The sequence below is a fragment of the Sturnira hondurensis genome, unplaced genomic scaffold (genome assembly GCF_014824575.4).
Source record: "Sturnira hondurensis isolate 20B ecotype Veracruz unplaced genomic scaffold, ASM1482457v3 Scaffold0014384, whole genome shotgun sequence".
In the NCBI taxonomy this organism is placed as follows: Eukaryota; Metazoa; Chordata; class Mammalia; order Chiroptera; family Phyllostomidae; genus Sturnira; species Sturnira hondurensis.
In genome coordinates, this window is record NW_028087015.1 from 30,905,838 (window position 1) to 30,921,833 (window position 15,996).

The following is a 15,996-nucleotide window of genomic DNA, read 5'->3' on the forward strand; positions in this document are numbered from 1 at the left end:
ACAGATAATCAGTTGTCCCAACACCACTGCTATGCTGTTCATTCCTCCCTGGAGTTGAGACTCTCATTCTTATACCAAAATTGACTGTGTAGCTACATGGTCGTGTATCCATCTGGACTTTCTAGTTTTAGCCATGGTTTTATTTATTGTTTTACACCTAAAGTATATTGTTTTCATTGTAATACTTTGTTATAATAGCATATTTTAACAATCGTTTTGATAATTTTTATATTTATGCTCTTCTATGAGAAATGCTGTGGGAATCTTGATTGGGAATGCATTGTATTTGAAGGCGAATTTGAGAAATTTCATTTGTGTAATATTGAGTCCTTACATTGATAATACTTTTTTCCATTTATCCAAACTCTCTTTTATTTCCTTCAGTATACCTGTATACTTTTCTCCATAAGGTTTGTGCATATTTACTAAGTTCACGCTCTAGTACTTTTTAGTTGTTACTACTCTGAATTGAAATTCTTTCTTAAAAATTGTATTTCTAATGGTTATGGCTGATGGATAGAAGCGCTAACACTCTTATGTTCATTATAGCACTATTTATAATAGCCAAGATGTGGGAACATATCTAAAATGGGAATAATAATGCTTACATGACACATTCTCTGTAAGGATTTAAAAAGACAACATTTTAACATGAATTTCAATGGCTGGATGTAGCAGATAATCATTAAGGGGTAGTTTCCTTAGTTCACCCTTTTCCACTAAGGCTAATACAAGACAGAAGGGAATAAAGAATAGTGCCCAGGAAAATGCTGTGTACAATTAAGGACATACTCTGGCACAGAAGAGCAGTACGTAATAAGGCACAGCATTCTGGTGTGGTTACACATCTCTAGACATTTGTTTGAAACATTTCTTTGGGAGGGTGGAGGAGGAAGTACATTTGTATATTGAAACTCCAGTGACACGGTGGCAGTATTCAATATCCGAATTCCTGATTTTTTAAACCAAAATATATGCTTTTGCAGATGCCCTTTCTTTTTAAGGTATTTGTTAAGATAAAGACTAGTTCATGAGCATTTTATTTTTTTTCCTTTCCAATTCAGATGCCTTTTATTTTTATTTTTTAATATATATATTTTATTGATTATACCATTACAGTTGTTCTATTCCCCCCCTTCATTCCCCTCCACCCGCACACTCCCTCCCCCACCATTCTCTCCCCCTCTTAGTTTATAACCACGTGTCTCAAGTTCTTTAGATTCTATATTTCCCCCACTATTCTTGCCCTCCCCCTATTTTCTATCTACTGTCTATGCTACTTATTCTCTGTACCTTCTCCCCCTTCTCCTCCTCCCACTCCCGTTTCTAACCCTCCATGTGATCTCCATTTATATGGTTCCACTCCTGATCTAGCTGTCCTCTTGGTTTGCTTTTGTTTTAGGTGTGGTTGTTAATAACTGTGAGTTTGCTGTCCATTCACTATTAATATTTTTCATCTTCTTTTTCTTATTTCATGAGCATTTAAAAAGTCTCACTTTAAAATTGAGTTGTAAAGAGAATGGAGTTCTGAAATAATTTCTTGGATAATCTCAAAATTTTGAACTTTAATATACATATCAGAACAATAAGATGATTTATGATTGTGCTTGACAACCTAAGTTGCTTGTATAAATGCATCCATTCAGAAGCCAAGGGTATCTCTCCAGCTTTTGAAGAATCAACTTCAAAGTCATCTTGAGGGTCAGAGCATCCCCAGGTTGCCCAGATAGCAGTGTTTTGATCTTGGTTTCCCTGTTTTCCTCTTCGCCACCCACCTGCTGAGCTCAAGGCTCCATTTGCATATGTAGCACTAACCTGCACCTGGTGGGCAACATTTATAGCATTTCTCTCCTGTACAAATTATTGTATGTTGAAAAAGATGACAATTCTAACTGAAGGCTTTCTCACATTCATTACTTTTATAAGGTTTCTCTCCAGCATTATAATTGTAATTATAACAAATTACCTAAAAGTCACTAAGAGCCTAGAGTCTTTGAGTTAAAAATGTAGCTCCATAAAGTGACACTTCCACCACAGCCTTTAGGATTTGGCACTGGTTGCCANTCTCTGTACCTTCTCCCCCTTCTCCTCCTCCCACTCCCGTTTCTAACCCTCCATGTGATCTCCATTTATATGGTTCCACTCCTGATCTAGCTGTCCTCTTGGTTTGCTTTTGTTTTAGGTGTGGTTGTTAATAACTGTGAGTTTGCTGTCCATTCACTATTAATATTTTTCATCTTCTTTTTCTTATTTCATGAGCATTTAAAAAGTCTCACTTTAAAATTGAGTTGTAAAGAGAATGGAGTTCTGAAATAATTTCTTGGATAATCTCAAAATTTTGAACTTTAATATACATATCAGAACAATAAGATGATTTATGATTGTGCTTGACAACCTAAGTTGCTTGTATAAATGCATCCATTCAGAAGCCAAGGGTATCTCTCCAGCTTTTGAAGAATCAACTTCAAAGTCATCTTGAGGGTCAGAGCATCCCCAGGTTGCCCAGATAGCAGTGTTTTGATCTTGGTTTCCCTGTTTTCCTCTTCGCCACCCACCTGCTGAGCTCAAGGCTCCATTTGCATATGTAGCACTAACCTGCACCTGGTGGGCAACATACCCTGTAATTATAACAAATTACCTAAAAGTCACTAAGAGCCTAGTCTTTGAGTTAAAAATGTAGCTCCATAAAGTGACACTTCCACCACAGCCTTTAGGATTTGGCACTGGATGCCACTGACATCTTTGCGTGAAATTCTGCAAAGTATGTTTTTTAGTTGACCATGCAGACAACAGAACATTTTTAGGTGCGTTCATACTTGTTTCTGGCACAGCTATGCCTTATCTGATTGTAGTAAATGTTCACTGTCAGCTTTTACCAAAATGTACAAAAAACAGTAATATTATGGGATTGCATCAGACTGAATAACAAGTTGAATAACTGATTATACTAAGCTACTTTCATAAATCATATTTCAAAAGCATAAATTGCACATTGTCCCAGTTTAAAAGAGATGAGCCTGGTATTAGGCCCAAATGGCCCTGAATGGGTTCCTCTTTAAATAGAAAATTCACCAGCTAATATAGGTCAAGAAGCCAGTTTGCTCAGGCAATGAAACATTTATAGCATTTCTCTCCTGTACAAATTATTGTATGTTAAAAAAGATGACAATTCTAACTGAAGGCTTTCTCACATTCATTACTTTTATAAGGTTTCTCTCCAGTATAAATCTGAATTACATCATGGGAAAGTTAGTTTTATAACTCCTTTGGAACAGTTGTGGTCTTGAATAAGGAAAGTCAATTAATCTATAGCATAAAGCATTATGGTCAAGAAATTATATGTGAGTTATTTGTGAACATTACAGTGTTATACAAATGTACAGTATGTCATACAGGATGACACCTTAGACTGTGGGCAAGTTCAAGGAAAGAACCATGTTTTCTTCTTATTAAGAATTTTTGGTATCACCTTCAGCACCTGGCGCAACATAGAAATCATCAATGTTTTTAAGTGAACAAGTAAACATTAGAAGTTGCTAAGTGGTAGCTAAAGCTAAGAGAATGTTCAGGAATAATGGTGAAAACAAAGGAAGTATTTGTGTCCTACAATCTTGAGCACTGAAACTGAGGCTTGGTAAAAGGGGGAATGGGTCAGACCAAGCCTGGAGCCCTGCGGAGTCGGGAGGGAGTCAGTGGAGCCCCAAAAACTAGACCACAGACCAAGGTCCTTAAGAGACCCTGCAGGAGGTGGTAGGACAGTCTGAGTTAGGGAGAAGTTTTCCAATCTCTAAACTGAGTAGGAGGGCAGAACTGAACCCCATCCAAAAAGAACTCACTACCAGCCAGCAAAACAGCACAGGGACCCAAGCGCAGAGGCACCAGATAAGAGCCAGGTGTTATAAAATAACACCATAATGGGGCTGATTTAATATAAACTTGTTAAATGAGTTATGGAGAGGAGGGTTATTGTGCATGTGTCTCTGACCCAGAAGAGCCAGGAATAATGGAACCAGGAAGAGTTCATTAATGGTGGAAAAGCCAGGAGAACGTTGGCTGGAGCCCTGGGGCCTGTGGTAGGGAAGTGGGGACAACTTGCTTAGTCTTTGGTTTTCCAAACTACGGATCTTATATAAATTACCTGAGTCATTCAGATAATGGGAAACAGAAAGTGTGAATCTCCAACTGCATAGATAAAGAACTGGTAGTTTCATGTATTACTCAACATGTCTGACTTTTCCGGAATCCCAAATTTCTCAGCAATCACATTCTAATGCCACATCTTTTATGGTAACACCACATATAAAATGGTTATTGTTGTTTCCTTCTTAAAATTGAAACCAACACTTGGCCTCCAGAGACAAATGAACTTATTCATTACTGTGCAGAGACTATTTTTGAAATAACTTTCCCATGTCATCTGATTTATAACACATAAAAAAGAAAGCAGTTCCCCGAGCCAGTTGGATAGGGATGACGTATGACACATGCAGCAACTGCTCCTCCCTGCCTGTTTTGTACACACCCAATGGAAGGAGAGCAGCTGCAACGCTTCTCATCTGGTATTAATAAGAAAGGGCTTTGTCTGGGAACGGCGGCACAGAATAGACATTTCCCACTTTGGAAATGAATTTTTCGCATTGGCTTTGATGAGTGTCTGTGTGTGTGTGTGTGTGTGTGTGTGTGTGTGTGTGTGTGTGTGTTAATAAACGATTTTGCATAGCCCCAGGGTTTCCCAGCTGAGGAGACCTTGCTTGTTGTCAACATTCAGTAACATGAGCAGCATCCCTCAATGCCAATGCATTTGTGTGCTTCATGGCTCTCGTGGACACTGAAAATGTCGGCCAGGTGGATGTGTGGCAGGTCATACTGTTAAGCTCTGCAGAGCTTTGCTTTACTTCCATTCTCAGCTATTCATCCGAATTCAATTACCAGTGGGCACTTCATCCTGAAAGTTGCCACCACCTGCTAATTTTAAGAATATAAAAAGCCCCAGCATCATTCAAGAAGGCCACTTTACCCAAGCACCCAAAATAGCTGCAGTGTTCTCACGTGAGTATTCATAGTGGGAGAGTTCACAGTGGCCAAATTGGAAGGGGGACTGTGAAGCCAGCCTCCAGCTGTTGGCAAATAACACAAAGGCAGTGGTCTTCTTTGTGATAGCAGCACAGCAGTGAATGAACGACTCTGTCTCTCTCTTTAGAAAATGTTCGGTTCCATATTTAGAGAACTCTTCTCAGGCTCCAAGTCATAAATTCTGGTGGGAACAATGAAAAAATCTATTCCTACTACCTTGGAAAGTGCCCGAGGCACAAAGGATAGGCTATTTTTTGGCCTATTTCTTATCTCTGGCTGGATTACCTTCGTACGGCCTCCTGGATATACCTTATACTCACTCCGTCATTTCCAACCATTTTCTTCCTTTGATTTCTGTCAAATTAAATGCTTTCTCTGCTTTCCCCCACAACCTCAACTTCTTAAATCATACTGGTTCTTTGGTTTGTGTCTTCATTATTCCTAGCTTCCTCTGAATACTATGACCTAGAGTATCCTCTTCCTTTTGCGGATAACTCAAGTTTATATCATCTGGTACCTCCCATGTGGTGACGTAAGTGGACATTCACTCACATGAACAGAGAGTTGTTGAGAAGCTTGCCTGGGAAAGGGAAAGTGTACTGAATTAAGAATTAAGTAGCCTGAGCTTATGTTTCTGCTTGGCCTCATATGCGACTTTAGATAATTCATTTAATGTCACTGTGCTTTATGTAGCTCATCTTAAATGAGATGGTGGGACAAGATAATTCTTTTTTCCCTTTTAACTTTAGTGCACCATGAATTAGGCTTATTAATGGCAATGCATTCAGTTACCTTTATATTGTTGTTGCTATAACACATAATATTTAGTATTAGTTATTCACACAGAAAGTATTTAAAAACTGTACCTACTATGTGCCCAGGCACTATTCCCATTCAGTTATACCTTGCAATATTTCCAAATCCTCTTCCTCAGTATTATGCAAGTGTTGATGTATTAAAGAGGTAAAGTAGAATTGTACTGACATAGAAAAAGATTCCACAGAAGGTGAGTTTTGAAATAAACCTTAAGGGAGCAAGACATAACTTGCCAGAGAGGAGTGGGGACATACAAGATATACACAGGAAGAAATGAGCCAATTACATGCTGCAAGAGACAACGTGCAGATGGACTGACAGACGTGAGTCATGACGGTGCAGCCGGAAGACTTGGACAAAACTTTGGAATGTATGCTATTTAGGTGAGCCAGGCAGCCCAGAGCCTCTTGAACAAGGAAGGTAATGGAACAAACCATATGTCTTTTTTCCAGTGTCGTTGATATATCATTGGTATATCACATATGTAGGAAAGTGGATGACACAATGATCTGATATATGTGAATATTGTGAAGTGTTCATCACAAAAATTTTATCAACTTCTCACATAATTACCCTTTTTGTAGTAATAACATTTAAGATCTACTCTCTTAACAACTTTCAAGTGTATACAAGGTGGAGCAAAAGTAGATTTACAATTGTTCCTGTAATAAATAATAATACAGTGATTCATAAATAATAATACAAGAATACAACTATATTTAAAACAACTGTAAACTTTCTTTTGCCACACCCTGCAATCCAGTATTGTTAACTACAGCCTGTACATCAGATTCCCAGAACTTATTCATCTTCTAGCTAGAGATTTGTACCCTTTGACCAGCATCTCCCTGTTCCCCTACCCCTCATTCCCTGCTAACCACCAGTGTACTCTCTGTCTCCATCAGTTATGATTATACTAAATCTTAAGAATAAGACACACCTGTGGGATGGTGAAATATCAATTGGAGTGGCCGAGACTAAGGAGAGGAGACAAGATGATAGAAACCATGCACGACATAATGGAGGAAAGGGGGTCAATGGGAAAGAGACTGAAGGCACAGACCTCAGGACACATCTCTCGGTGATGCTCACTGTTCTGGGGATGTTCAGAGATGTTCCATAACACAAACACCACCACCAACAAAAACAACCTAAAAGTTCTGGGGTAAATTCTGTGGTAGAATAAGTTTGGGAAACAGTAGTCCCAACAATTAAAATACATTTCTTTCCTGTAGGGCTTACCAGAGCCTGATATGGGTTGTGATTCTCCAAGAAGTAGACACAGTTGACCTAAGACTCCCCCTCTTTTTTCCCCAAAGCATCTCTTAGAACTAGTGATCCACAGCCCATGAATTTGAAAATGAATTTATCAAAAAAAGGGAAAATGTAAGCCTATTATAGAAATGAAAGAAAACTTCAAAGCCCAAGGTGACTGAAAAAATATATATATTCTATCCAGACAGATAAATGGATATATAAATCAAAAATTGGGTAAGAGACAAATGAAAAAAAAAGGCAAAATGTGAATAAAAAAAGATAGGATGTATATGTGGAGTGTCTTCATTTTGAACATAAGAAAATGACCTTGTTGTCAGTTTGCAAGGTTTTAGGTGGTAGGACACCACCTGGAGGCGTCATCTCCCCGCTTTTGAAAACACGTTTCATACACTGCACTCAGGGTTACAAGGCCCCTCATGACCTGACCCCCACCCATTTTCAGCCCCATCTCAGGCCACCTTCCCTCTTTTCTCTCTTTGTTCCAGTCACCCCTGGATACACTCAGGTTTCGAATAACAGTCATTGCAGTGCCACTTGAGTAGCACACTTCAGTGTGTTCCTGCTCTCCTGTGTAGAGCCCACACCTCCCACCATGGTGCTGGATAAGGCCCAGTCACCGTGAAAGTCTCAACTTAGAAGCCTCTTTCCTCCAAAAACTTCCCTTTGCCAGCAAGTCATGAACACCCATCAGACCCCTCCTCAGTGCTCACATTGCCCCTGAATTTCCATCACATTGGATTGCAGTTGCTGCTCTGTCCCTCCCTGTCCTCCACTGGAGGGTAAGCTCTGGGAGGGCTGAGTGCTCAGGGTGGTGGCAAGGAGGTGTATGAAGCTAACCTTACTCAGACCCTTGTCCCAGATCTCACTGCAGTGCCTGGCTTATAGAAGGCACCTGATAACCTCTCATTAGTCACCCATGCAACCCATTGGACAAGTTGCTTTAATAAGATTGTGTGATGCAATGAGAGCCTAGCACTTCCTCCTGCAACAAAGCCTTTAGTCCTGACAAGTTTACAATAACTTCTGTCAAAGGGCTCAGGGCTCTTCCCTCTGTATTATGCCCCTTAAGCATCAGGGTCCTTCAACTACTTACTATTCAGAAGATGTTCTGTTAAAATGAGGAAAGTATTGTGATACAATCTACATACAGGTTGACAGACTAATTGATTCATTCATCTACTAGCATGTAGGCTCCAATAAACCAAGCATTTTGCTCCTTTCGTTTACTATTGCTTTAGCAGCAGCTACATTCATTCTTGGCTCACAGGAGATGTTTATTTTTTATTTTTTATTTTTATTTTTATTTTTTTAATTTAATTCTTATTCAAGTACAGTTTTTTGTTTTATATTCCCTGCCCTGCCCCCCCAGTGCTCCCCACCTCCCTCCCATTTCCACCCCCCACCTTAATTATTGTTCATGTGTCCTTTATACTTATTCATGTGAGTCCCTCCCCTTTTCCCCTGTGATTCTCTCCCCTCAGGAGATGTTTAATTGTAGAGGGCGCTGTGGTATGCAGCTCAGATTCACCCTCCCCACTCAAGACCAAGTGTCAGTAGGTAACTGTTCACAACTGTCTCATCCCAGAAATTGTCCTGACTGAAGAAAGCTGAGTCGCCCAAGGACTCAGGCCTTTTCCAAAGACCAAGAGTAGCCCAAGACCCAGCCCTCTTGCCTCAAGGTGGGACAACTCTGAAGGGCCATCCAAGCTCCACAGTTTTCTGTGGGATTGACTACAGCTTTGTTTTGACCACATTACAGTTCAACTCCTCCCTCCATTCAATCCTACATCCTTCTCTGCCCATGTTTCATCCCAAAGGATCCTATCAATACATGACCTATCTCAAAGTCTGTTTCATGGGTACTAGGACTTAAGACATTACTGTTAAGTAAATGAATGAACTAATAAATTTTCATTGAGGAACTTTATATGCTTGGCACTGTCCTGGGTGCTGAGAATAGAGACATGAACAAGACAAACAACCTCTCTAATCTCATGTAGCTTTGGTTCTAAAGAGGAGGGCATGAGCAAATATAATTTCAGATAGTCACATGGGCAATAGAAAAAACAAGGTGATGTGATAGAGGTAAATTGAAGAAACAAAGGCTTCTTTAAAGGGGCTGGTCTGAAAAAGCCTTATTGATTGCTATTTGAGTTGAAACTTGAATGATAACAAAGAGACATAAAGATATGATAAGGGTGTTTCAGGTAGAAGGCACAGCTATTGCAAAGGCCCTGAAAAAAGAAGGAGGTTGGCATAGTTGAGGAATGTAAAGGTCAGTAAGCCTGCAGCAGTGAATGAGAAGGAGAGTGGTGAGAAAAAGCTGGAAATAGAGTTTGGAAACTGTGCACATAGAGCCTTACAGACCTACAAGGATTTTGTATGAAGTATCAGGATACAACTTTATCATAGAACTGGGCTTTTAATGGTAAGGTTTTATAATTTTCACTTTGTAATTCTTTCTTGTTTCTATTACCTGTCCAGAGACACAATTTTTTCTTTTAGGGTTTTTGTTTACTATAGAAGAAAAAATATTGGACTATTTTTTCTTCCCTTGAATTAAGACTAGAATGTATTCAGACATCTCTTAACATGTTATATCTCTCTTTATATCTGTCTCTCTCTATCTGTCTTCTGATGCCCTGAACATGTCAGAAAAATAAATGCACAGCTGGCCCCAAATGGTGTAGCTCAGTGGGTTGGGCATCATCTTGAAGACAAAGCTCACTCGCCAGTTCGATTCCCATTTGGGGCATATGCCTGGGCTGTAGGCCAGGACTTTGGTTGGGGATCTGCAAGAGGCTACCGAACAATGTGTCTCTCATATGTCAATGTTTCTCTCCCTCTCTTGCTCTCTCCCTTCCCCATTCTTTAAAAAATAAATAAATAAATCTTTTAAACAATACACAGCTGGACCCAGAACTAGAACAAAGTGAAAGCCTTTCCTGAGATCATGTGTGGCTGGATTGGGGGTAGCAGGTGGGGTGGCTATTTCTTGCGCCAGGGGAATAATTGACAGCCCCAGCCCACTGACAGCCCACACTGTAATTACGTAACTAAGTGTTTCAAATAAAGATAAGAGAATGAGAAGGAGCTAGAGAAAAATAGTTTTATCAAGAAGCAGAAATTAAACCATTACCACAATTAAGTAATAAATTAATTCTGAGCCTGTGACTATCCAAGGCAGAAGAGCAATGTCACGAGACCCCCTTGTCTAGTGGAAGAAAAGATAGCAGGTTTGTAAAGGCAGAACACTTTGTTTTCCCCCACAGATGCTAAAATCAAGGACAAATTATTCACATGGATCCCAATCATAGAGATTCTGAGAAATCTAATGGACAACCTGTTTGCAAAAATCATTTCTGTGCTTTCTTGCACAAACAAAAGAAGAACAACAATTTAGAAGCAAAAAAACAACCAGACTTGACAGAAGATTGAACTGTACAAAAGTCTAACAACCAATGAGTTAAAATAGACACATTCATCCAGACCAGTAGGGAGGGCAGAGTCAGGTACCTGGCAGAAGGGGGTTGAGGCAAAAAAAAGTGCTGGTTTGTGGACCCCGTGCTCGCAGGCAGCATCTGACAGACCCTGGGGGCACATGAGAGCAGCAGTAGGACCGTGAGCATGCAGGCAGCAGTTGGCAGACCCAGCGGGGTGTGTAAGGCAGCTGGCTGACCAGGCAGTCCCATGTCATGTGCAGATAAACCAGGTGAAAACGGGGAGCGAAACAAACCACGCGACCCTTTATTTCCCCAGCGAGGGGAGATAAAGCCTCAAAACACCAATTGAAAACACCTATGGGAGTTGAGGTGTAGGAGAGACTCACAGCCTCACAGGAGAGTTCATTGGAGAGACCCACAGGGTCTTATAATGTACACAAGCCCACCAACCCAGGAATCAGCACCAGAAGGGCCCAGTTTGTTTAGGGGAAGCCCCGGAAGGGACTTAAACCCAGCAGAGTGGAGCAAGCACCATTGTTCCCTCTCTGACCCCTCCCCAACATACATCATCACAACCCCCGCAACTGGGTTGCCCCACCCTGGTGAACACCTAAGGCTCTGCCCCTTACTACATAACAGACAAGACAAGACAAAAAAAAGGGGGGGGTGGGCAAATGAAAGAACAGATCAGAACTTCAGAACAAATACAATTAAGTGACCAACAGATAGCCAACCTGTCAGATGCACAGTTCAAAGCACTAGTGATCAGGATGCTCACAGAATTGCTTGAATTTGGTCACAAATTAAATGAACAAATGAAGGCTAAGTGAAATGAAAGAAAATACACAGGGAACCAATAGTGATGGAAAGGAAACTGGGACTCAGATCAAGGGAGTGGGCCAGAAGGAAGAAAGAAACAACCAAACAGAAAAGGATGAAGAAACAAGAATTCAGAAAAATGAGGAGAGGCTTAGGAACCTCCAGGACATCTTTAAATGTTACAACATTCGGATTATAGGGGTACCAGAAGAGGAAGAGGAAGAGCAACAAGTGAGAAACTTATCTGAACAAATAATAAAGGAGAACTTCCCCAATCTGGCAAAGGAAATAGACTTCCAGGAAGTCCAGGAAGCTCAGAGAGTCCCAAAGAAGTTGGACCCAAGAAGGAACACACCAAGGCACATCATAATTACATTAGCCAAGATGAAAATGAAGGAGAGAATTCTAGAAGCAGCAAGAGATAAGGGGACAGTCACCTACAAAGGAGTTCCCATCAGACTGTCAGCTGATTTCTCAAAAGAGACCTTACAGGCAAGAAGGGGCTGGAAAGAAATATTCCAAGTCATGAAAGGCAAGGACCTACATCTAAGATTGCTTTATCCAGCAAAGCTCTCATTTAGAATGGAAGGACAGATAAAGTGCTTCTCAGATAAGGTCAAGTTAAAGGAGTTCATCATCACCAAGCTCATATTTTAAGAAATGTTAAAGGGACTTATATAAGAAAAAGGTCAAAAACATGTACAGTAAAATGAAAGCAAGCTCACAGTTATTAACAACCACACCTAAAAGAAAAGCAAAAGCAAACTAAGCAAACAACCAGAATAGGAACAGAACCGCAAAAATGGAATTCACATGTAGGATTAGCAACAGGGGAGTGGGAGGAAAAGAGGGGAGAAAAGGTACAGAGAGTAAGTAGCATAGATGGTAGGTAGAAAATAGACAAGGGGGGGGGGCGGGTGGCAAGAATAGTGTGGGAAATGTAGAAGCTAAAGAACTTAAGACTTATGGACATGAACTAAAGGGGGGGAATGTGGGTGGGAAGAGGGTGTGCAAGGTGGAGGGGAATGAAGAAGGGAAATGGGACAACTGTAATAGCATAATCAATAAAATATATTTAAAAAAAAAATTAAACAAAATTATTTTTTGCATATATTTCCTGTGGCCATTTCTTATACCAGCTCTTGACAAAAAGTAGTTAGTTACAGGTCACGGTCTATAACTGTGCTTAAGTGAGGACATTTGGATGAGGCATTGCACTTACATGATCCAAATGTGCTACACACTTTTTGACCAGAATGTTATCAGATGGGTGGTTAGTGTTCTCTTTGGCAGTTTTCAAATATAATTCATGTTTATCAAGGTTTTATCAGCAGCTCAAGATTAGAATTTCTGTACAGTACTTCAAATGCAGATCATCTATCTCTTCCAAAAAGAGATCTGTAAGATTTTTAGATACCAGATGGTTAAGTTACATCTGAAAATAAAATACTGCACTGCTCCATGTCACAGGACTCTTAACAACAGTACCTGCCTTCTGGACATGTATGCAGAGGTGCGTGGCAGTTCACATACGTGGCAGTCTCTGCTCCCACGGCTCACTACCTTCCTTTCAGTTTCTAGATCCTTTGAAGGGTAGAGTCAACAGTTACTTCCTGATTGCTTTACATAACAATCACTTTGCCTCTTTAAGTACACAGATGTAACACAACTTAGTCTACCTTGTTCTACTTTGTGGAAGAACAGGAAAGAAGGACTCTGGAGGAGCTGGAGCCTAGAGAGTGTCAGGTGGGAAGCAGGCACCTGCAAGCAGGGAGAGGAGTGATTCCATACAGTGCCCTACAAGGAGAGGTGACAAGGACACCTTGACTGAGCAGTGCCTGGGGTTCTCAGACTGAACACAACAAATAACTTTTAACATGCTGCTATTTTAATTGTGGAAGAAGTTGTACATGACTCAGAAATTATAGGAAAAAAAAGGAGGAAAAGGAAATTGCCCAAAATTCAACAAATGATTAGTATTTCCAGTCTGCAGGTTGTCGCATTTCCTTTCATACAGTTTTTTAGCCGTGTGCCCCCTGCTACTTACTGTCCCAAGTCTCCCAAGTCTGAGGCAGGACAAAATGTTATGTCTGCTTTTTATGTCTGACTTGTTGTAATGTGGGCCCCTACCCCCACTCCCACCAGCTTAATTCCCAGGAACTATCTGCCTGGAGGGGTTTCCTGGCAAATCTCCTGCTGGATCAGAACACTCCACCCCACCCCCAATTTCTCTACACTGGCTTCTCACCTTGCCACCTCGTTGTGCCTCCAAGCCCACCATCCTTCATGACTGGTGTCCTGCCCTTTGGGACACCAGCCTGAAGCAAGCACATCCTCACTCCTGCCCAGCTGAGAGACCGCTGCAGATTCCACCCTTCAGAAGCTGCTAGATGTAGGTACTCCAAGTCTAGAGAGCCCATCATCCTCAGCCACCTTCCTCCCTGTGGCCAGGGGTAACTCACCTCCCACCTGTGATAATTCTCCAGGCATTTCCACACCTTAGAGTCTAGGCCCAACTTCACCTCCAGATGAAGGCTTCTCAAATCCAGAATTAGCTTCTTACAGGAAGGCTGATAGTAGGAACACGTATTTCTTCGTGGAAACCTTACTTGAATACAAGGGTGTGGCCTACACTGTGACCCTAATGAGACAATCACAGCAGTCCGACAGTGCATTTCTCCAGGCTTGGGTTCACGGCTTTTCTTTTTCTCTTATTTTTTTTTTCCTCCCTCCCTCCCTTCCTTCCCTCCCCCTCTATCTATCTTCATTCTTCTTCTCCTCTCTATCCCACCTTCTGGTTTTTTCTCCTGTCTTTTCTTCCTTTCTTGAAAAAGAGTTATATATTCTTATAATTCTGCTTATCTAAAATAATATAAAAATATTTCTTGTTATAAAAGTGCAATATATTCCCATTATATAAAATGAGAAAATCCAAATGAATAAATAAAATAAAATGAAAGGCTGATAAATTTAACACTTCGGAGCTAACCACTTTGCTAATCTAACATATTGATATAGCTTAAGAAGAATCTTAAATTTAAGGAAGCCTCAAGTATTAGACTGCTATGCTAACCTAGAAAGGAGTGTATTCTTCCATTAGATTAAAACTAGACTAAGAGGAGGAAAATTCTAATAAAAGTCTAGAGGAAAGCTGAGGCCTAATTTAAGTTTTGAATCATAGTAAATTAATATTTTCTAGTAAGTCCCAAAGTGTAGATAGGCATTTATTTATGTAAAAGTTTGTTAAAATAATTTATTTTGATATTTTATTAAAGAAATTCTGTATTTTAAAAAGTTATGTATTACTATATTAGATTATCAAAACTATAGCCAGAAAATTAAAGATATTAAATTAATACCTAAAAGTAGTGAGAGAATTTGAACTTGAACCCTTAAGCATTAGTACCAATAGCATCGTATCCACAATGAGGATGTGAGTCTCTGCTGGGACCCTCAGCTATCACTGTGTCTTATTTGTCTTATTCCCTTCATTTGTGAACCATTGAAGTGGTACAAACAGGGAATCACAAAACCTAGATCCTAACACTATCCTTTTTATTACTTGGTGACTGTTTTCTTGATAAATGGGGGTAAGAAAATCTCACTTAAATAATTCTGTGGAAACAAAATTAGATACTTGCTGTTCAATAACTTTGAAATGCTAAATCAATCGTATGAACTATTGTAATATTATTTATTTAAAAATTACTTATCCAGGTCTTTTTTAAAAACATGGTTGTTACAATCATTAGATTTTTTGGGGGGTGAACATGACACCAAAAGGAAGAATCGCTTTGCATTGCTCAATGCCTGTATTTTAAAATGGCGTGATCTAGGTGCTTTGGATTGAAGATATGTGGGTGATAAGCTCTGTCCTTCCTGAGGAATCTTTGATTCCAACCTTCTAATCTGAAACTCACACCATTTGCTTAGTTTTAACTATCATGTTTTTTTAATGTACCAAACTGTTTTTGTAAATAATATAGAGAGAATGCCCACCCATACCTCCATCACTGCCGCTAATTTATCTTAGAGACATTATTCTGCACTTCACTTATAAAACCTCATGTCAAACCAGCAAACAACAACAACAAAAAAATGCTTTGTATACCTGAAATGAAACAGATTTTATAAGCTTCTTGGGGAACTTGATTAAAGAGCTGATGGCTTCTTCACAGATAACAGTGGTGTATTCAAACTTTAGATGAGCATACATGACAAAATTTTTTGTAACTCTGCTAAATTTTGGAGAACAAGTTAATTCTTTCATATGATGCACAGGACATGCATGCTACTGGCTAGCAAAGGAGTATGTGTTCAGCAGAATCAGAAACACCCTTTCTCCTACCACTGGGCTTCAGGGCCACAGCATCAGCAGCTTTGTGGCCAGAGGCATTGGTGTGAGACTGGGCATGGGGGCTTCAGACTGCCAACCACTGTGAGCATCTCCAACGACTTTTTTGTTTTACTCCCTTACTGTGTTCACTACTCAGGGCTCTATACTTGGAGGTTAAAATGGCATCTACCTATTGCCTTCCCATGACAGATTTTAAAGTTAGGTGGCATC